This window comes from Argopecten irradians, chromosome 13 (assembly GCF_041381155.1).
Source record: "Argopecten irradians isolate NY chromosome 13, Ai_NY, whole genome shotgun sequence".
Classification (NCBI taxonomy): Eukaryota; Metazoa; Mollusca; class Bivalvia; order Pectinida; family Pectinidae; genus Argopecten; species Argopecten irradians.
The window spans coordinates 10,246,121-10,269,430 of record NC_091146.1 but is presented as its reverse complement, the minus strand read 5'-3'; the positions used below and the strand labels follow the sequence as shown (position 1 = coordinate 10,269,430).

General features: G+C 37.2%; 1 protein-coding gene across 10 annotated transcripts in view; it reads left to right on the top strand.

The window, feature by feature from the left end:
• The window catches only part of LOC138306090 (RNA-binding protein, mRNA-processing factor 2a-like), a 138,255-nt gene that overhangs the window by 77,907 nt on the left and 37,038 nt on the right, over positions 1 to 23,310 (top strand). The gene's annotated exons all lie outside the window — the stretch shown is intronic.

Genomic DNA, 23,310 nt, shown 5'->3' with positions numbered 1-23,310 from the left:
ATTTGATCAAACAAAATGTTAAATGAATTAAAAATTTGTTTCTGAAGTTATTTTCATTTAAAAGGAAATCTTAATCTAAACAATGTTACTTAGTTAAATTTTTTTCATCTTCTATTTTAGTTAAAATTAATGATTTTCTATCAATACTTCAAATTGCAGGAAAAAATGTGTTTTATGTTATATTAGCATTAAAAGCTTTGAAAACTTTATATTCCTATATTAGTTGATTAACCAAGATTATATCACTGACTGTCAAAGAATGTAAGATTGTTCAGTTCGAAGAGAAAAACAATATCACGCTTTATACATGTTAGTTATGGTTTTACAACCATTGTCAAAGGACATGTATGAATAGTTCCTTCTCATTTACATAATTAATTATAATAAATATGAATACAAAATGTCTGATAAATAAACTTTAAAGGGGATTTTCAAAGAGACGTGGAGTCCCTTGGACAGTTTTAGTATGATACGTTGTCAGATCATGTCTCTGTAGTATCAGAAGGCTTGTTATGAGGTAGAGACTCCACGAGATATAAATTGTTTCATGAAAGAATCAAGTGCCCCTCCTCCTTATAGAAACAGGTATGTTGTTATTGAGTGAGGAGTTAGAGCAGATAGAGGGGAACTCTTGTGTTTCTATTGGATAGTGTTGGATAATAAAGGCCAAATGGGCTAGTGGTTAAGGTGTATGAGATCTACTACTTCAAACCCTGTATCTCTGGGTGCCAAGTTGAGTGGGTGAATGTTCTCTCAGCTCAATGATTGGTCAATGGTTAAGGTGTATGCTATCACCTAACTGCCAGTACAAACGACGTGATTGGTCAATGGTTAAGGTGTATGCTATCACCTAACTGCCAGTACAAACGACGTGATTGGTCAATGGTTAAGGTGTATGCTATCACCTAACTGCCAGTACAAACGACGTGATTGGTCAATGGTTAAGGTGTATGCTATCACCTAACTGCCAGTACAAACGACGTGATTGGTCAATGGTTAAGGTGTATGCTATCACTTAACTGCCAGTACAAACGACGTGATTGGTCAATGGTAAAGGTGTATGCTATCACCTAACTGCCAGTACAAACGACGTGATTGGTCAATGGTAAAGGTGTATGCTATCACCTAACTGCCAGTACAAACGACGTGATTGGTCAATGGTTAAGGTGTATGCTATCATCTAACTGCCAGTACAAACGACGTGATTGGTCAATGGTTAAGGTGTATGCTATCACTTAACTGCCAGTACAAACGACGTGATTGGTCAATGGTTAAGGTGTATGCTATCACCTAACTGCCAGTACAAACGACGTGATTGGTCAATGGTTAAGGTGTATGCTATCACCTAACTGCCAGTACAAACGACGTGATTGGTCAATGGTTAAGGTGTATGCTATCACTTAACTGCCAGTACAAACGACGTGATTGGTCAATGGTAAAGGTGTATGCTATCACCTAACTGCCAGTACAAACGACGTGATTGGTCAATGGTAAAGGTGTATGCTATCACCTAACTGCCAGTACAAACGACATGATTGGTCAATGGTAAAGGTGTATGCTATCACCTAACTGCCAGTACAAACGACGTGATTGGTCAATGGTTAAGGTGTATGCTATCACCTAACTGCCAGTACAAACGACGTGATTGGTCAATGGTTAAGGTGTATGCTATCACCTAACTGCCAGTACAAACGACGTGATTGGTCAATGGTAAAGGTGTATGCTATCACCTAACTGCCAGTACAAACGACATGATTGGTCAATGGTTAAGGTGTATGCTATCATCTAACTGCCAGTACAAACGACGTGATTGGTCAATGGTTAAGGTGTATGCTATCACCTAACTGCCAGTACAAACGACATGATTGGTCAATGGTAAAGGTGTATGCTATCACCTAACTGCCAGTACAAACGACGTGATTGGTCAATGGTTAAGGTGTATGCTATCACCTAACTGCCAGTACAAACGACGTGATTGGTCAATGGTTAAGGTGTATGCTATCACCTAACTGCCAGTACAAACGACGTGATTGGTCAATGGTTAAGGTGTATGCTATCACCTAACTGCCAGTACAAACGACGTGATTGGTCAATGGTTAAGGTGTATGCTATCACTAACTGCCAGTACAAACGACGTGATTGGTCAATGGTTAAGGTGTATGCTATCATCTAACTGCCAGTACAAACGGTGACGTGATTGGTCAATGGTTAAGGTGTATGCTATCACCTAACTGCCAGTACAAACGACGTGATTGGTCAATGGTAAAGGTGTATGCTATCACCTAACTGCCAGTACAAACGACGTGATTGGTCAATGGTTAAGGTGTATGCTATCACCTAACTGCCAGTACAAACGACGTGATTGGTCAATGGTTAAGGTGTATGCTATCACCTAACTGCCAGTACAAACGACGTGATTGGTCAATGGTTAAGTATGCTATCACCTAACTGCCAGTACAAATGACGTGATTGGTCAATGGTAAAGGTGTATGCTATCACCTAACTGCCTGTACAAACGACGTGATTGGTCAATGGTGTATGCTATCACTTAACTGCCTGTACAAATGACTATATAGTTATTGGTATTTTGCTGCTGTTCCCCCACCACACAAATCTTGCTACATCCATATATGGCTATTGCTTTAGCAAGCTGCCAATGTTATTCAAGGGCCTGATGTAAAAACTAAGGAAACACTGTGTCATTATTACATTATTTTATTCATTAATTGATACATTGAACATTTCTGTTTCCGTGACTGTATAGATTAAAAAGGATTGTGATATATTCCTCTTCTCTTCAGTAAATGCTATACATTAGGTACGTATATATTGATTAGTAAAAACCTCGAGTATTTGATATCACAACCTGTAGATATATAACACCACACACATTAATAGTCTACAATGGAATTTAATAGTCATTTATGTGTTTTCGGGGACGTGATTTCATTCTATGTGTGAAAATAATGAAGTCCTGTTCGTCACACATGGGAGGCCAAATCTGAGAACGATTTACTGCTGACGCTGTTCCTCTGGGCTACTGCTCATCCTCGCACTGCATCAAATTTAATGAAATCACAGATTCTAATCTCAAAGATGTTTGAATCAGATGCACAATGCTGGTCACCGTGAGCTGAATCAGTTTCCTGAATTGCTCTGCTGACCTTGACCATGGTGGTGCAACAACCCTCATTACCTCCCTTTGATCTGATTGGATATTGTCCCTAGGGGGCACTGCTGATACTAAAAGCTTGTCTGGTCACAATGACAGAAACGTTTTAAATGCATGACAGCGTCAGTTGGGAGTCTCTAGTGTGTGGAATACGTTGCATCGTTTGGTCTGCTAGTCTATTGCTGTTTGAAGTATATAGTTCTGTCAAAATGCTTACTGCAGAACAATCTTTTGTTACCAAAAACATATGAAATTTGAAAGCTGTTGCATTTCAAGACAGCATTAAATTATCCTTTTAATGGAAAATGAAAAAGAATTTTGTAGGATGTAGTGAGCACATGAGTATATAGATTCATACCAAATAGATTAATAACACATATTAACCAGGAAAATTTTGGTTAGAGAGTATGTCACGATCAAACATTCAGAACGGAGGTTAGATTGAGATTATAAATAGTATGGAATAACTGGTCTTTATTTTGGATAAAGAGTATCTATGGTATGGATTACCGGTCTGTGCTTTGGTTTGAGAGTATACAATACTGGTGAACGGTTTTATACTTTGGTTAGAGACTATACTGTACCGATGCCATCTAGAGGCCTCTAATGGTTTTAAAAGCCTGTATTTTCTCTCCGTGTCATTGTTGCATGTGGAGCTGTAGATACTCGGAGCTTCCGACTGATCACAGACAGCCGTACTTCTGTTGATGAAACCATTCCCTCGGAAACATTACATTAAATGATATAAAAAAACAGGAAAAACAATGCGTGAAAAGAAATTGACACACTCACATTCATTTCCTGTTGTTTGGTACAGAAGGGAGCATTTTGTGTTTCATTCTTGTATCCAATTCTAATCAAGCTGAAAATTATTTGTAGACAGGCCTCATAAGCTGAACCAGGAAAAAGTATGTAATAATTAAACTCAAGTAAAAAAAAAAAACAATGTGAAGGGATTAGGAATATTATAGGTCTGAAATAGCCAGCTTGTTGTATGCCAGGGCTCCAGATATATACTTGCATGCACATGAGAAATGTCTTGGAGATTTTGTTGAGTACATATGGAACAGGGTTTGATAGAGGACTATGACATAATGTTTACAACTGTGGACAGTAACTTACATTGTCAGTATAGTAATAGATACAGATATCCCATTATGTCAGGCTGTACAAATGTAAATGTCGGTTTATCACGTTTTCCACGATTTATACATCATGCCTCCCTATTTGTATCCCAATGAATTCCAGTATTGATTTGTGAAATTCTAATGTTTGTGTTCATAAACTGGTCCAGAGTCGAGAAAACTACCCTACTAAGCACACCAACTCAAGTTATTATAAACTATAGATTTTTTCTCGCGTCCCATTTTTTTTTTTGCTTCCGTAAAAGTACTTGGGTGTTTTATTGTTGGAAATTTGAATATATTTGATATGATGGTGGATTTGTGGGAGATGTTGGTCCGTCTGCTGTCTGGGACCAGAACATGGGGAGTCTTGTTTATTGACGCTAGTTACGATTGCCAAAGCGTTGGTATAACAACATGGAACCACCTATCATGTATCCCGAGGCTGGTGTTGTCCATAATATAGATCACATTTCTTATCATTTAACTTATGTAACCTATTACTTGTCCAGTAATTGTATTGGATAACATTTACATTTGCAAACACATTATACACAGATATCTGTATAACAAAAGAATTTTTCACTGAGTAGCCTGTCTTCCCTACAATGTATAATCGTATGTTCCATATCTGTATTTTATGATAGGAAGTGTTCTGTAATAAAGGGGAAGGTTACACTTGGAAGTGACCCCAGACTTATAACAATACTGGGATGTCTTTGATGATTCTCTTATTGTTTATTTTATTGTCTATTGTCTTTGTTAGCTCAGATTTTTAAGAGAATGTTATGAAGATTCTAGGAGAATTAGATTATTATAACACGCGGCCAACACCCTACACCTACCCACACCCCCTACCCCTGCCTGCACCCCGACCCGCACCCTCTACCTACACACCCCACACCCTACCCTCACCCCCCCACACCCCTACCCTGCCTGCACCCCGACCCGCACCCTCTACCTACACCCTACACCTACCCACACCCCCTACCCCTGCCTGCACCCCGACCCGCACCCTCTACCTACACCTACACCTACCACACCCCCTACCCCTGCCTGCACCCCGACCCGCACCCTCTACCTACACCCTACACCTACCCACACCCCTACCCTGCCTGCACCCCGACCCGCACCTACCCACACCCCTACCCCTGCCTGCACCCCGACCCGCACCCTCTACCTACACCCTACACCTACCCACACCCCCTACCCCTGCCTGCACCCCGACCCGCACCCTCTACCCACACCCTACACCCTACCCACACCCCCTACCCCTGCCCCTCCACCCCGACCCGCACCCTCTACCTACACCCCACACCTACCCTCACCCCCTACCCCTGCCTGCACCCCGACCTGCACCCTCTACCACCCACCCTACACCTACCCTCACCCCCTACCCTCACCCCCTACCCCCACCCCCTCCCTAAAATGCAGCCATAGGGCATGAGATGAAAAGGAAAACAAAAGTCCATTTACTGTTTATAGTTGTCAGATTTCAAACGTTTTGTGAAATAATTGAAGTCTTATTTCAGGGAACACAAAAATTCCTTGTAAACTGCCTTAGAAATAATTTTAGTCCGATTCTGAAAACATCGAGGAATTTATGTCAGGAGTTAGAAATTTAATGACACATCATTATCTGGCAACCAATTAATCCTAATTCAGGGTGTTGAGAAATACTGAGCAAATCTCCTCATGTTGTAGTTATGAAGAGTGGATTGGTATCATTGGTTTCGTTTGTTGACGTGGAGAGGAAATCGTTATAATAATGCTAATTTCTGTCTCAGCTAGATACTCACTTATCAGTATCAGTGTTATGTTTCTGGGTTGGTTTCTGAAAAATTAGCCAAATTATGACGAGAATTGGACAGCCAACAAGCCATGTTGAACATGGATTTTACAAGTAGAACCAGATAAGGTCTGTATAGAGTTGTGATCGAGGTCTGTATAGGGGTTCGAGCGAGCCCCTATACCAGGTCTGTATAGAGATGTGATTGAGCCCCAAGACCAGGTCTGTATAGAGATGTGAGTGAGCCCCTAGACCAGGTCTGTATAGAGATGTGATCGAGCCCCAAGACCAGGTCTGTATAGAGATGTGATCGAGCCCCTAGACCAGGTCTGTATAGAGATTGGAGCGAGCCCCTAGACCAGGTCTGTATAGAGGTGTGATCGAGCCCCTAGACCAGGTCTGTATAGAGATGGGAGCGAGCCCTAGACCAGGTCTGTATAGAGATGGGAGCGAGCCCCAAGACCAGGTCTGTATAGAGATGTGATCGAGCCCCAAGACCAGGTCTGTATAGAGATGGGAGCGAGCCCCTAGACCAGGTCTGTATAGAGATTGGAGCGAGCCCCTAGACCAGGTCTGTATAAAGATGTGATCGAGCCCCCAGACCAGGTCTGTATAGAGATGGGAGCGAGCCCCTAGACCAGGTCTGTATAGAGATTGGAGCGAGCCCCTAGACCAGGTCTGTATAGAGATGTGAGCGAGCCCCTAGACCAGGTCTGTATAGAGATGGGAGCGAGCCCCCAGACCAGGTCTGTATAGAGATGGGAGCGAGCCGCTAGACCAGGTCTGTATAGAGATGTGATCGAGCCCCTAGACCAGGTCTGTATAGAGATGGGAGCGAGCCCCTAGACCAGGTCTGTATAGAGATGTGAGCGAGCCCCTAGACCAGGTCTGTATAGAGATGGGAGCGAGCCCCTAGACCAGGTCTGTATAGAGATGGGAGCGAGCCCCTAGACCAGGTCTGTATAGAGATGTGAGCGAGCCGCTAGACCAGGTCTGTATAGAGATGTGATCGAGCCCCTAGACCAGGTCTGTATAGAGATGGGAGCGAGCCCCTAGACCAGATCTGTATAGAGATGGGAGCGAGCCCCTAGACTAGTGTTTACTGAGGCTGTCAGTACTATATATACTGTAGATGTGAGTGCCAGTATCATTCACTGTTCACCTGAGGTATTACACAGGAATCAGAGGGAGATGCTTGACTTTATTACAAAGCCTTGGAAGCATTGTGTCTAGTTATAAAATAATTAATTAATCATGGCCACCAAGCATGCACGGTGATGTGGTTTCGTGGCGGTGAGGCTGGTGATGATGGTCGCATGAGGACGAGCTTCGCCTCCATGCGCTCTGACTGGAGTCCGCTGTGACCCTCCCGAGGCAATTGTCACTTGGTGCAAACATGGCTGCTCGCAGCAATCTCATTACGAGAAGAAAATATTGAAAAATCACCTCTTAATGAAGAATAAAGCATATATTTACATTTCTGTTCTATGACACTATACACACACAGTGTAGTGGCTATATCGATGATGAATACAAGAGTTTTTAGAAAGCTCTTTCTTTTTCTGTAATTTAATGGTTACTATTATAAAAAGCATACATTTTAGATTCTAATGCTCTTTGAATTGTAATTATCACCAAAATTTTCATTGATATGATTAAAATTTTTATAGCATTTAAATATATTACGTTTTAAGTAACATAAAGCAGAAATAAAAAAAGAATTGAAATAAAATCTAATCATATTCCTTGCCTGCAAATTTGGATTGAAATGGAGCGAAGTATTAGCATTGATTTAAATCCTAGTTAAATTGATTATCCTGGACTAATTTGATAATTAGTAGAATTGATTGATGTTAAGATAAATAATTGAATATCTAATATACACTTATCAGGTATGTTTGTTTTTAATTGTTTATCTATAATACGAACGATTAGATCTTAATTGTATCCATAGTAACACTAGCATTTTCATTGGTTGTTATCAATTCTTCATTGATTGTAGCAACTGATTTTATTGGCTAATCTAAAAATGCTTCCTCAAACAGTCAATATGAATGGAGGGCAAATTATTACCTGAAATATTGTTACAACTCATTTGATTGGCCACTCTGCTAAAAAGCACATATCCAGTCAGGAATGCTATCATCTTTTACATAATTATCCGATTGATTTTCATACGAGTAGATTATTGATGAATCCCGTGGAGCAGGGCATTCCTTCTTTTATAGCGCCACCTAGCGGGCATTTTTGTATTTTCTGATGATTACAACTGGAGGTCAAGGTAATTTTAGTCACTTAACGTCTCGATGGCAAAAAATCTAATTAAAACCCCATCAGATGGCCACCAGATTGGATTCCGTCAGTAACAGCGACCAGAGAAGGCAGGTTGTGGTAGCAATCTAATGGAATAGCTATATTCAATCAAATCATCATTGGGTTAGGGTAAATTACAGCTATTCTTTGTTTTAGATGATTAGCGGTCAGAAATCGGGGAATGGCATCTGACATTTTATTGTTCTATATAAGTCATACATCCGTCTGTATGGGGCTGGATCAGTTTTCATCACTTTACAGTTATTGTTCTTCTAACATCCTACACAGCGTGTGGCTCTATAGACTGTACAAAGGGGACATATTCTAGGACTGTATTCCTCACCTGCCTGGCCAATCACCTTACACCCCGTCCTGTCCTGTCCTAGTTTAGGACTATATTCCTTGCCTGCCTGGCCAATCACCTTACACCCCGTCAAAGGGGACATTTTATAGGACTGTATTCCTCACCTGCCTGGCCAATCACATTATACCCTGTCCTATCCTATTTTAGGACTGTATTCCTCGCCTGTCTGGCCAATCCTGTTACACCCAATCCTGTCCTGTCCCACTTTGGTATATGAGGCAGGGCCCAGTTTCATGAACATTCCTTAACTTTACGGAATACCTTAACTTAAATTTCTCCATAGAGATGCATTAAACAAATCTTAAGGGGAAAAAATCATAAGTTAAGGAGCCTTCCTTAAAATCTGCAATATGCTTTCCTATGGATATTTAAGGAATGTTCATGAAACTGGGGCCAGGTGTATTAATGTCATATCTACATTTCTAGTTTAAATTGTTCTAACATATTCTACATAACTGATACCTTCGTTGAAAACTCAAAAGATATTTTTTTCATTTCAATTAATTATCATTTTTTGGTTTATATTTCATCTACCAATAAAAAGTAGATTTGAGATTGATGGTCACTGCCTTAATTACATGAGACGAAAGGAATGGTGTATAGTAAGGGGCATTCAATATTTCTGTTAATTGATAAAAGAAGACATTATTGTGAGGACGTTGCTATGGCGATTCATTAAATATAACGATTGCTGTAAGAATTTGTATCCGTCTTTCAGATTAATTAAACAGCTTTACTTCCTGGTACCACACATTTTATTGCTTAGTAGGTTGGAAATATTGTGAAATGAAATCTATTTTTAAATCTGGCCTATTTAACCCAATAAAACATCCAGGGTGTTTAAGAAAATGAAACAAATATGGGGGCGCTTAATGGAACCAAATTTGGACTATCCCTTCATACAATTATTACAGAAAGAAAATTATAAATCAATTTATCAACAAATCAATGAAGAAACTTAAACAGTTTTCATATTTTATGTCGAAATTTAATTCAAAGTAAGTGATATTGAAGTCCTCACTTAGGGAAGCTGGCACTTAGTGGGTTATAAATACGATATGTAAGAAAATGGTATCTGAGGTTTAAGTTAAACAAAAAGTCATGTTCACCAAAACATTTGTGTTTTTTAAAGCATAGTGGAGTAAAATTGTATTGATGTTAAAATCACGGATGGTTGAATGACGGAGAAATAACTGGCCCTTACCGCTAAAACTCTGACAGTCCGACGTAACATTTACATGTCAAAACACTATACCATGGAATTAGCTTTTATTTGCATGTCAAAATACCGCAATATGAAAACAAAATACCAATGTACAGCGAACCGCGAGGGATTATAAAATCCTATAGATATCAAATACAGCCTGTTCAAAGCATGGAAACAACCCCAGACAGTGTCTGCACTCACACAACATATGGAAGTACGGAAAAATATTTCTGATAAATTTTTTTTTCGTGGGGTGACTGAAATAATTTGCCGAGAACCTACTGTTGCATGTTAGAATATATAAATAATAAGTGGAAAATCAATGTTACAATGTACTGTGTGTAATGTATCGAGGATAAAGAAATCATATTTCATCTTTTTTCGTTGGTTCTTTGCATCTCCAATGTAAACAAGGAAAGGAAAGATGTTATATTATAATACCTTTAGAGATTAAAAATACGAAAGGATCAAAAATATATAAATATGTCGCTTCTCAGACACAAATACTCGATCAGACTTGTATAGGGCTATCGTGATTGTTTGTAGACTTCTCAAAGAATGTGTAATTCTGAAAAAAATCCCTCTGAGGGCTTGTTAAGTTGGAGTCCGTACTCGATACACCTATCGTGATTTTACTTTGAATTGAGAGGTTTTTGTAGAGAATCAGCTATTTCTGTACAGAACCTACCATGCTACACGAACCTGATGTTTCATGGTTGATTATTATTGCGTTCTTTTGATCCAGCTCCTTTACAGTTTTACATAGACGGGTAAAATTCTTTGTGAACACTATCAAAATGGATCATGAAAGATATCAAAAACATCTAAAATCATTAATTTTCTCCAGTTATTGTGATTCTGTAGCTCTCATGGTTAAGCAGCCAAATTTCCTGATGTTAATACTTTTTATATTATTTTCGGGTTGTTCATACCGACCCCTCTTACAAGGCATAAAACTTTGTTCACCTCCTTTGATAGAGAGTTTGCAGGAACTTTTTACTGCACTTTGTCGAATCTAGAAATTTGCTACATAAAACTACATATTGAAAGCATGACCATTGATTGTTGAGTTACAACATGAAGTGTTTATATTGAAACTAATGTTCTTTTTCTGTTTTTGTCTTTTTAGGTAAGTGAAGTTTATTGTTGTGGTGGACCTGACTGATTGGTACTGTATTGGTACTGTACATTGGGCACAAACATAGAACAAAGATACCACAATGTGTAATGGAGGTCACATCAAAATCAGTTACCATGGATACTGGTACAAACAAGGTCGTTATCAGTACACCGTGGACTGTATTGTTGTAAAGTAGGTCGTTGCTACCAAGGTTTGTTGTCAGTTCATCATGTGTTTCAAATATTCTTACATGGAAGGTCAAAGATAATGTAAGAGCCTTCAATATTGGTACTTGGTTTTCAGGGCAATATTTGGTGACTGTCATTGCTGTTCATAGGAAAGGCCCTGAGGATTACTTGTTAGAATTTCTGTTAGAGTTCAGATCAATGCTATTTTGACAGTTTACTCAGTAAGAATGTATTACTAATTGTTCAAACACACGTCATCATTTAATAATTGATAAACCTATGCCATTGTGCTGTATTGTAAAGTTTTAACACACGACTACCGAGCCTACACACAATTGATCTGCAGTTCTGATCCCATCATTTTGATGGACATCTTATGGTTTTATGGACATCAATTTCTGAACTTTCGTTTGCAATGTTTACAATAGGAAAAATATTGAGATAAATTTTGCTATGGCAGGCAGAGCAAACTGATATCAAAGAAATAAATAAAACAGTTCTATTCCATAGAAAAGTTAGACAGAATCGGCAAAACCTCATGGGAGCTCTCCTGCATTGAAGTCCAAAAAGTATCTAACAGACAGTATACAGAGATCTGATTGGTCCAAGCATTGTGTAATATTTACATGTTGGTGATTCAAAATAAAACTGAATGGGAATGGCGGTATGGCGATTATATTTATATTGGATACAATAAGTAGTTATGGAACTGGAATATTCCATTATTCTTTAACTATAGGGGTGCCAGCTTGTCCTGGATAATCAGATATAGGATTATATTATGGATGATATTGATTCGATCCAGTGAAAAATTGGATTAATTCATGTGAAAGGATGAGAGAAATAATGTTTAATATGTGTTTTACCATTACGATTTCAGCTTATAGCTATACATTAAAAACATGGCTGACGTGTTCAGATCTACTTGAGCTAAGTTCAATGTTTATTTTAGAGTTGTTTCCCCTGTGGGTGATACCAAAGAGAGTTTGTTATAAGGTGTCTATGTGTTTAACTATCTAAATTAAAGGCTCCTTATCGATTTAAGTCTATCCACCAAATGCTGTTTCTCTTCAGAAGAGTTCTCGATATGAATGAAGAGCTCTCCTTAATTGAAAACCACATAAAAGAGATTGTGTAATCCCTAAAATTGTTTATATACTGTCCAGGCTCTATTAGCGCAACGCTAAAGTAAATAGTTCAATGTTCAAAAATAGATACTCCGGCCTGTCAAAATCTAATCTAACATGAATAATTTGTGAACTTGATAATAGAGATTTGTTTTAATTATTAATCTGTAATTATTTGGTAAATTTAAAGAGGAATGTAAATATAGCCCAGGGATATGTTACATAGCCAACAGCTGATGATGGACATTTGAGGAAAAAAAGTTTCTATATAGAACAGCATGCTGAATAGTCATAATAGTATGCAGTACGTTTCAAAGATATGTTGGTATTAAAGTTCTGAGAGATAAATTTTGGATACAAGCTGAAAACTGTCTATTATATAAAATATTTGATAAGTCTTTCTAAGGCTTGTAGCCTAGCTCTTAATGGTAAAAAAATGAAAAAAAAACTTATAGCAGTAAGAGAGAAAGGTATGGTGACAATTCTCGTGGGATAATCATATCTGTAACAAGTCAACTTTGGTCTTTACAAAGGTGAACAATTTAGGTTTAATTGCAAAATGTCTTGTATGATAAAATATTCTGAGGATTCCTTGCGGAATTATATTCCTGTACATATCCATTAGTTAGTTGTTTAAGATGCTGTTATTTGTAAACTTAGATGTTTTGTGTTAATGGCTCAACAAGACCAAATTGACCAAATCACAAAACCTGTTAGTAGTGGTCAAGTGGTCAATTGTCACCACAGATCAATTTAACAGTACGCTGTGAGGTCAAAACTCGGATCTGATGTGGTCAAATCTGGTCAAGCAAATGACATATTAATGGAGAAATGACAAGTGGTCCAATAGTCAAGCACTGGTACCTCCCTTAATATGTACTAGTCAAGCAATGATGCCTCCCCTAATGGATTTTTAAGTGTGACAACTTTTTGGACCAGGTTTTTAGGTTAGAGAGATTCGGTCCAGAAATTGACCCTTAATCTGAGAACCTTACCAACTGTAAACTGACAGATGGTTCACTTTCTATGTTCCTACTTGTTGTCAAGAGTTCAGGAAACCTATAGGATGGGCATGCTGTGGTCCTGCATGTGCCTGTTCACTTAAATTCTGATCAGGGAATCAAACCCAAGTCGTCATGGTGAAAAAGAAGTGCATACCATTACATCACCTATCTATTCGAATTGTGATAGATATAGTTAGTCACAACAAAACAAAGTGAAACAGAGCTCGACATATCAGTTTGTGTGTTGTTGGTCATCAGTTTGTGTGTTGTTGGTGATCACCTGAGAATCCACAGTTGGTCCTCCATTAACAATTGATCAGGTTCCAATAAAACATCTGGCGGTATATATACATCTGATCAGGGAGCAGTCATTACTTAGTGGTGTACAAAATAGCTGATGGAGGTTAATTTAATTAAAAAGAAACCATGTGACTCGAGGATAGAAATAAAGTGGACATTTCATGTGCTGCTGAGTGCCAATAGTGATGTGGCTACATTGTTGTGTATGTTTTATGACAAGGGACCGTATAATTATTGATGACCCTGTGTAGCTCAGTCCAGTAGCACTGTCCTCTCACCACTAGGAACAGTCAACCTCCATGCTTCTTTGTCTATTTTTTCAAATTAAACACCACAGATATATATTACTTTGCAACGTGCACCTTCACTGCCGCTAAGCTTCCATACGAGCCCAAGAGACAATTGATGGAAACGTCTAAGAAATACTCCCAACTGCATCGTGGGAAGGTTTTTGTGCAAGTAATACATGCTAATTCAGGTAAATGGATATAGGAGTGAGCTGTTGTGTGTTTTCTGTACTCCCAAGTAAAAGTGCACTAGTTCTGTGCTTATAAGTGCATTCACACATAGACACATCTATAGTAGACACATCCACATAGACACATCCATGTATGTAGACACATCCACATAGACACATCCATGTATGTAGACACATCCACATAGACACATCCATGTATGTAGACACATCCACATAGACACATCCACATAGACACATCCAAGTGCTATTTGCAAGTTTGGGGCCACGGTTCAAGGCCAAAAGGTTGAAATGTTTTGATGTATTTTCAGTTCAAATTGTGGCACAGTTGTCGGGTACAGACTATAATAAAAGCCCACTCTACCTATTTAACTTGGCACATCCTTAAATGACCTTGGCTGAGAATAAGACATAGTTCTTTGAAATTTTATCTATGATATTGTTTTGTAAAAAGATCTATTTTGAAGATTCACTCTCAGAAATTAAAATCGTAAACATCTATTAAATCAAAGAAAAATGTTATCTGCTCTTTTCATGGTTGTTACATGTACGTCATGCCTGCACTGCTGACAGCCAGGATTAATGATAAAATTCAATCAAAGTAAATCATTTAATTATGAATGAGATATTTTGAATTTTCTAAGTGTGTTAATACAATTGCTGTGACTCCTTATAAACATGGAGGAATGGTTTCACCTGGGGCTATAACTCTCTCCCAAGTCGATTACAGTAATCAGACTTCCTCGATTCTCACAAGTGTTGAAATAATAGGTTCCACCGAAGATTTGTGAGATTTTACTGGGAAGATTTACTAGCTGTCAACCCTATATCTCTGCTGTCAACCCTCCCAAGTTATTGATTTGGGCCGGCTCATCCCGATCAATGGGGGTGATTCAGTTAAATGGTGTTCGTTCAGACATCGGGAAATGTTGAGGAGGAAAATGAAATTACCACCCACTGTTGTGAATTCTAAGTGAAGCTAGTTTCAGGGAATCGCACCAACAGTGAACAAAATATTGGATTTATACAAAAACCAGAAACATGTATCAATAATTTAGGATAGAGATCCTGGTGGTAGTTTGTCTGTTAGTGGGCAGGACCGACTGCATCCACGACTTCACATCTAAATTAGTGGTGGGATGACAATATCAGTTAGATTCCTATTGTTCTAGAACTGTAAACAGACCAGTATCTTCTTAATATGTGTGTTGTGAACTCTAAATTCTTTCTATGAATATCTTGAAAAATTATCCAAGGGGAGTTAACTCAAATATTAACAGTAACAAACATTATTTATATGAGTAATTCCCTCATTTTCTATTAGTCAGTAAAATAGAATGGAGGGAGCCGGCATTTCAGCAACAGCTATCCAAAATAAAGCTGATATCATTTATACTGAAAATCAAAATATTTCATTTTCCAAACTTTGGATTGCTTCAATATTCAATATAAATGAATGTAATTATTAAACCCAGATATCACAACTCCTAGAATTGCCAAATGAAAGAAAACAAAACATGCTTTGCTTCCAAAAACACAAAACATAATAAAGAAACTAACTGTCAAGGTTTTTAGAAGAAAATCTTGAAAAAATATTGAAATTTTCTTTCTGTAAATGGTTTGATCAATTTTGTATTAAGCTGCCATTTTCCTCCCCAACATGGATTTTCGGACATGGATAGTGTGTGTAGTCATGCCAAGTTAGGGTTTAGTAATGATAAGATTAAACCCTTTGTCTGTTACAGCACAGACTAAAGCCACAGAAATTATACCATAAAAACTATTACTGCTTACAAACATGCAACTCTTTCCTCTGTTGCCTTGGGAACAAAATAACGACAAAATGATGAAAAATAAGCCTCACAGTAGCCTAATGCAACTCGTTTCTGTTTTTACTGAGCATTACACGAAGTTGAAATCACAGTAGTATAAGGCCAGCTCCAGAGATACCTAATCGCCGACTGACGTCATGACGACAATTCAGGAGCTGCAATATTAATGAATGTACAGTGTCAAGTAGGAAATTTAGATTTAGTGTGGAAATCGATCGGAAGTGAAGCAGTTTGTGTAGGAGGTTCGTGTTGAGGAGTCCTGTAGTGGAATAAGTGTGATGAACGATCAGACTAATTAGGATTAGTAATTAACTCTTTAGGTCTCAAGCATATATCCGTGTATAACTGTAGATATATATTGGAATCTATTGATGTATATGTTTTATACCTTGATTATATAGAAGTATATTGAAGCTTATAATCATGACAAATTCGACTGTTCTCTAAATGTTTGATGTATTCTACCGCCGTCCTTATGTCTTTCAGTTACCTGCCCTCCGCCTCTTAACCACTGTAATGGCCTTGTAGTTCAGGTGTCCCACAACTTATACCACAACTTATATCTGGCCCCGCTAACTGGTGAATGATTTGTGCAGCCGAAAATGATAATTTCAGTTTATGCTGAGAATGGCTTTATTAGTGTCCCTAGAAAACCTCTTATGGTTAAACTTTCTATATCTCTACCACGAGTCCTCCACGTTCGGGCAGAGTGAAGGTCCGAGTATTTAGTGTGTCCGGTATTTGAGGTATGTCCAACTCTCTCTGTATCCAGCTCTGTCCTCCACCAAAATCTGACACAACCTAAATTATTATATGAAAAGAAGCCATATAGTCGCAAATTAAAACATAAAACAAGCATTGTTTGTCCAGTTTTCTCTCCATCCTACCACTTGTTTTAACATTCTGTCCTCTGTGTGCCATCAGACTCGACCATGGAGTGTGATGTTCCTTTAATCAATTACCTTCTACAGCTAAACCTGTATTATAATATACAATATTAATGCAGGGTCGGGTCACGTACTTATAAAACAAGTGTTACATTTGTCTGATCGTATTCTTCTGGAACGTGGGGAAAAGTTCTTGTTATCCTAAAGGAGGAGATAGGGAAATTAAATATTTATCGAAAACAATCAGACTGTTGGGAGAATTCAGTATTTGTGAAGGGAGAATTCAGTATTTGTGAAGGGAGAATTCAGTATTTGTGAAAGACAATTAGAACATGGGAGAAATTGTAATGCAATTTGACTGGAGGTGTATTCTTCATTTAGATATTGGAATAAAGAAAATGATGTGGTGTTAACAAAGTTACATTTTATCATTGTCTTTACCTATAAAGATTAATGGAACAGTCCATATTATTGAATGGATTAGTTCTCTAAGCACTTTTAGGGTTGTCAGGATTACATTGGAACAATTAATCTGATCTATATCAGCAGGAAAGTTATTGCTATATATGGAAACTTTTTTAAATCATCGAAATCGTGTCAGCTGTTGTAAATTATTTTTATCCACATTAGAGACTAAGGTGATACACTATTTAGATAACATCAAAATCGGAGTATTGTAAATGTTCTCAGGACATCAGAGTGTCATTACATAAACAATTCCTTCTGAAATGTATCTCTATCAGTATTGATTTTCATAAAGTTTGTATAAATCATTTTAATGACCAAGATTTGTTGTAAGGATCTGTGTCAAAGAGAGTCTTGAGGTTCAAAGTCGTGTATTGTAACTCCATTAGTTCATAAATATTTTAATCTATACGTCTCCATGATGTAGATAGGGATTTAGTCTCATTCAATTCCTATTGGTGCAGTCTTTAATAATCAAATCTCAACTTTCCTCACTTCCATTTCTCCTTGGGTGACTTGTAATGAATTACTTTTAGATGTACACCCTCCTTGGCCTACTAAACAGTCCCTCGGGTACGCTCCTCTTTTTAAAAATCAGACAACTAAATCAATGAAGGCTATATTCAATTGAAGAAATTGAAAACAAAATAATTGAATTGTTGAATTTAGGTCAGAAAAAGATTTACCTAGCATTGCTAGGGGGAATTTAGGTAAGTTTTTGGAAGTTCTTAAAACTAAGACTGGGGTTTTTTTCGTTGTGAAGTTTCAGTTTTGAAATGCAGCATCACTTATTCAATCTATTACTTCACTTAAACTTTATTCTTGAAGGTATTGACTCCATCATGCAGTGACCTGCGTGGTTGTAAACGCCTCGTGCTGTCGAGGAATGACCTCGGTGAATCCTGTTTTAGAAAAGATTCACATTTTATTTGGAAAATTCAATAAGTTACTATATACATTTGTACACTGCTACAAAATGCTAAATTTAGAGATCTCCTGCTTTGCTCTAAAAACTTAAAAATCTTTCTATCTGATGGATTTTCCCAGAGGTCATAGGGTTCGTTATCATGTACTAAATTACATGTACAGGTCTATTTATAGAACAGTCGCATCAGACAACGTCAGTAAAATCAATGTTTAACAATTAGAACTTCCAAAAACTAGTCATTCCCACGGAACATTTATCAAAAAAACTTTAAATCTTATTTTGATGCATGTGGAAGTTCTATGCAAACACTAGGAAATGGAATCCTTGCTGTTTTGTTTACTATTGCTTTATTTAGAAGCGTGCATTATTTTTAAAGAATGAAACATTAGGTTTGAACTATGAGCATCGTTTATTCTAAAACAGAAATGAACGATCCTCAAAAAGATATTTCAACCCATACGAATATCTCCAGTTTTGGAATTAAATTGATTTAACCATACATCATGTCCTTTATAAGGAAACCTCCAGATGATTTATTCAAATTCATTACATTTTGTGATAAAACATGGGATTTATTTCTGTTTTCATGGCTACCAGAACCTAAAAGTTACAACTTTGAACAATTTGTCTTTGAGACCAGCTGGGCTGAGGATCATAGCATTTGTCAAAATTAGGTCCAAATCACAGAAATGTAGAAGAGATGTTACATTTTCTTTTCTCCTGGACAGTAACTAGGATCCTATATGGACTATTGCTGTTATCTGTATATGCTGGTGGGACAATCTACACCAAAGTCTCTCCGAGTATCCCATGCCCAGACCCAAATTCCTTTGAGCCATGTTTGGTGCGAAAGGAAACGGGCACTTCGTCTTTTGAAACAAAGTATAATTCTAGAGTCAGATCGGCGACCACTTGGTCGTAACGGAGGCAGAGAGGAACAATTTACGCTCGTTCAACAATACGGTGTATGAATAATTTAGTACAATTTCCTCTATAGATCAGACAAGTTTACAATATCAATAATTTATATCTTATAGTTTGATCTTCAGAACTTCTATTTTCATCTTTACTTTTCTGACGAAATAATTAAATTTTAATCATAATCATGAAAATTCTTTGTAGTTTGTGGGAAAAAAAAGAACTATTTCTGTCATTGTCTAATGTCTTGCTAATTATTCATGTGCGATGAGCATGTTTGATATGAATCGAGAGCATGTTTGATATGAATCTAGACAAGACAATTTTTTTTCAGTATGATTTGTTATACTGTAGAATTTTAATTTTTTTATGTCAATTAAATTCTGCGTTTTAAATTCGGGGCTCTATTGTATCTGTGGTTAAAAACTTTGTTTAGTGATAAATTTTGGTGAGTTTCTGATCACTTAAGAAATATGTCATATTTAGTCGTACACGTGTATAAAAATGACATATGATACTTGTTAACATGGAAAATGTACTGTAGGCATATATCTCCTGTATTTCCTACCTTAATTCCTTCTAATTAATGTAATTAGTATTCATATCTTATAGAATATCATCAGTTTTGTGTCACTTTTGTTTTGTTTCTACCCTTCGTACTCAATCAATGGTGAATTCCTGGAGCGTCAGACAGTCCTCCAGCCTTGTCAAGGACAGGTGGACCGTTTACCATATGAATCAAACACTTGAAGGATTGTGATCTGTCTGGAAATCTTTGACGGGCTCCAGACCACTCCACATTATCATTAGAGAAGCTTACTCCCATTGTCTTACAGACACATGTGACAAAGCAGGTTGATATACAGGTCACGGGTATTATATTTTTACCACTGGTAATTTTAACATTACTAAGACTGTTCACAGAGGATATTTTCCCCCATTACAATGTACAGCAAACTTAATATCCTTTTTATTTCATTTTCCAAATTTTCCAAATCAGAATTCTTTTTATTAAAATTGCTATTCTTTGTCATCAAATGCATGTTTGGACGGCACTGGCATTGTCTTTCATGCAATCATCCCTTTATTTGGTTTTGGAATCGTCCTTTGTATTATTTTGGCCTAATCCATATGTTAGTCTGGGTTATTTCAATTTTAAATCTATTAGAAAAATAATGAATACTGTCATCTGCAATAGAAATATATCACTATTGTAGATGTCATACACGTTTGTTTATAAATCAGTCCTCCCCTTGTCTGTGGGCTAGTAGACTTGTCTGCTATTGTCATGGAAGGTTCTATTAGATTTTGTAGGGGTGAAATCCAGATTCAGGCCCTTCAGACATATCCTTTTATTTTGGGTGTCAGACATAAGATAATAGCTATTATAGACAGACGAAATGGCATTTAATCTAAATGTTTTTATATACTTTTCATTTGAAATGCATTGAAATGTTGACTGTAGAGGCCATTACAGACGTGTTGTTTGCTTATGGTGTTTATGTCTTAAGTCTCTTAAATCGTTGTATCATGATCCTCAATATCCTGTCTTCTTTCAGAGTAACCTCCCCTTGTTTTCACAGCTAAATAATTATAACAGATGATAACTATTGTAATATTTATAATGGATAATCTATTTTTCCTGGATTAACAAAGTAGAGTAAATATTGTAAGGATGTACAAAATACATTTATGGTCTTTAACTCGCCTTTGGTTACAAGAAGCACCATGTAAATATTTGATTTACGGTCTAGCGACTCCAAAACCCATATATACCCACAGCAACATGCCATTGCTTTACCCAACATGCAGATCTCGCCATGGAAAAACTAGAAATAATTTAAAACCCTGGTGTAGAGGCGTCTGTCAAACATCACTACTTGTATAATGGAGTACTGAAGATCCAAGTTCGTTTTCACTTTTTCCTTCATTTTTCACCACTCTGTCCCCTCCTCTGCGACATCTAGCAATAAATTTTGTTCAATTATAGCCCGGTGATGTCGAGAAAGTCCCATATATAATCGTCATAATTACACATGCTAGCTCGCTACCCTCATCTTGTGCCCAGAGTTCCTGTACTGTTTTCGTATCGTAAACTCTACTGATCGATTCCTTCCGACCCGCAGCTGTTGTATAACGATCCGCATACCTTTAAAGCATCAATCGGTCAACCATGTAGAGAGGCTGGTCGCTGTTCAATGAATCGTGGTAAATTCATTGTTGTTTAACTTTGTGTTGACTTTGTCACTCTCAATTCAATACAAAATAACGACAATTCATTGTTAATAAAGATCTCCATTTACACACGGCTGAGCTCTGAGCTGGAATGAACACACGATCCATTTGATATGATGACAAATGATTAACTTGTAATGATGGACTCACCTGGGAATGCTGGGCCGACAGGAAATGTGTAGGGGGCGTACATATTGTTATGTTGTTCAGATGGCAAAATAATAGTAGGACGTTTACTCTGGGATTACTAATGGGAGAGACAATGAGGCGTCCATTTCATTACTCTTGGTGTCTAGATTTTGATATAAACAACAGAATTAATATAAAAACAGAAGTCATTAAAAACTTATATTTCAATTTATTTATATATATAGTCCTCATCACAGCAAGGAAATGTATGAACCCTTTACATGGATGGTACATAATACTGGGAATAAAGTAACTATGATGACGACGATGATGATGACGATGACAACAGTCATAAAGAGGATGAGGTAAACTGTCATCTAAAAAAGAGAACTAAATAAATAAAATTTCTATGAAGAAGACGAAAAAGTTTTCAATTAAGTCTGTCAAACTGAATGTGACGTATGATCGTGTGACAAAAGAAAGTAGATATGTGCTTCAGCTGATTAAATCATAACCGGTTGTTTTTTACGGAAAACCTAATTATCTGGTAACAACTTGTCTATACGGAAAAGAGTTTAGCTATTGTAGGCTTTGTCACTCGGCTGTGTTTCACCGGAATATCCAATCTATGTCCGCGGCTAATTTGTCACTTTTCAAAGTCGGTAAAAACATGGCTTTGTACTTTAGAAAATGTTTTTTTGTCATTTTGGAATTCAATTTGTCGCCCGACATATTCAGTGAATGTCTTGAATACTTATAAAAATTATTTTTCAAGCATAATTGCTTCAATTTTGTTTTGTTTTTGAAACAGCATCTTTACTTCACTGCCATTGGGATTTCTCTGTGTATTCTGTATATATGACAGATATATGTGTTTCAAAGATGATATGTAAAACCCAAGGTGATTGGCTAAAAAGAAAACCAATCTATGAATTATAAACAAACAAAAGAAAAGTACCACCTTATGGAGGACTGGACTATGATGGCTTTCAGCTATCATGGAACATTTCCTCACAACACTATAACAGATAGGACAGTTCAGTATTTGAAACATTTTACGAAAAGACAAAAAAGCGCCATGTCACTTTAAATGAAATCTTAAAAATTGGAGTACTTTTCTTCAATTGGTTTATTTCATATTTTTGTGTTTCATTGAAATCCTTATGAATATATGAACATTTTTGCTCATTTGTTGCTTCATTTTGACACAAAATTATTTCCTTGTCATGAATGTTGATGCTGCTTGTTGACATTCCAGATACACCACACATACCAGTAGTAGAGCTGGTTAATTCTCTGTTATATGATGTGTATCTCTCATACCACGGTGAATACCTCGTTTACATGTAACACAAAGTCAGAGTCGACTTAAGAAGCGTTATAGCTCAAATGGACTTAATTTCCTGCCCGATTGGTCACCCAAGGGAAGAAACTCTGCAATGATGATCACTGGCCTTGATGTTGTGTAGCTTCCTGAAGGGGGATTCAAAACAGGCAAGCTGTTGTTTGAATTAGTTAATTATTTCATACAAGATTTTATCAAATAGATAATTTACCAAAGGGATATATGAATGTATGATTGTCATTCTCTTTTACATGAAGGATAAGAATGAGTTCATATTTTGATCGAGATGAACATATTTTAATGAATTCAACCTTTTGAGGTTTGTTTGCATGTCTAATACAGCGTGAATTTTCCATGACATGTACAACATGTTAGGGTCAATGTAGCA